Source organism: Echinops telfairi, unplaced genomic scaffold (genome assembly GCF_000313985.2).
Source record: "Echinops telfairi isolate 266 unplaced genomic scaffold, ASM31398v2 ScPeMD7_5;HRSCAF=22, whole genome shotgun sequence".
NCBI classification, from domain to species: domain Eukaryota; kingdom Metazoa; phylum Chordata; class Mammalia; order Afrosoricida; family Tenrecidae; genus Echinops; species Echinops telfairi.
Genome location: NW_022103901.1, coordinates 21,191,346 through 21,192,068, shown reverse-complemented (window position 1 = coordinate 21,192,068; position 723 = coordinate 21,191,346).

Below are 723 nucleotides of genomic sequence, written 5' to 3'. Positions count from 1 at the left end.
GATAGACCTTTGTAGTCTGGCCTCTTACATAGGTTTCACCTATTCCTGCCAGTGTGCTGAGCTAGGGTGGGGGGAGAGGAGTTGTACAAGTAAGAGACAGGACATACCTTCCTGGAATGTGAATTTCTTCACACTTTTAGGGGTCACCTTGTTATGGAATCCACCGGTTGCTGTTCATTATTTGGATTCTTGGCGACTCCAGGTGTGTCAGAGCAGACCTGTGCTCTATAGGGTTTTCAATGGCGGATGCTTCCTGAAGTAGCTTACTTGGCCTTTCTCTTGAGCTGTCTGTGGATGGCCTTGACCCTCCAGTGTTTCCTGTTAGCAGCCAAATGTTTAACCATGTGTGCCACCCAGGGACTCCTTTCTGATGTTAGGGGGTCTGAAATCATGTTAAGAGTGTGCTCTAGGAACACAGATGTGTCTGAGGTGGTGTGAAAACCTTTTTGACATTTGTGTTTTGATTGTACACAGTATGGTGTTGGCAGGTGAGTTCTCCTAGTTATGGGGGTTGGGGCAAAGGGCTATTTGATTCTTTAGGGAAAATTACCATTTGGAAAGAGGATGGACACATGAACAAGTACTTTCTGATTGAGGGGTGTCTCGAACTTTTCTAGATTCAAGTGTGTGTGTGTGTGTGTGTGTGTGTGTGTGTGTTGCAGGGGTGGGGGGAGTAGAGAGTGCAATGCATTGAGTGGCCATTTTTCTAGGCATTGTGAGAGA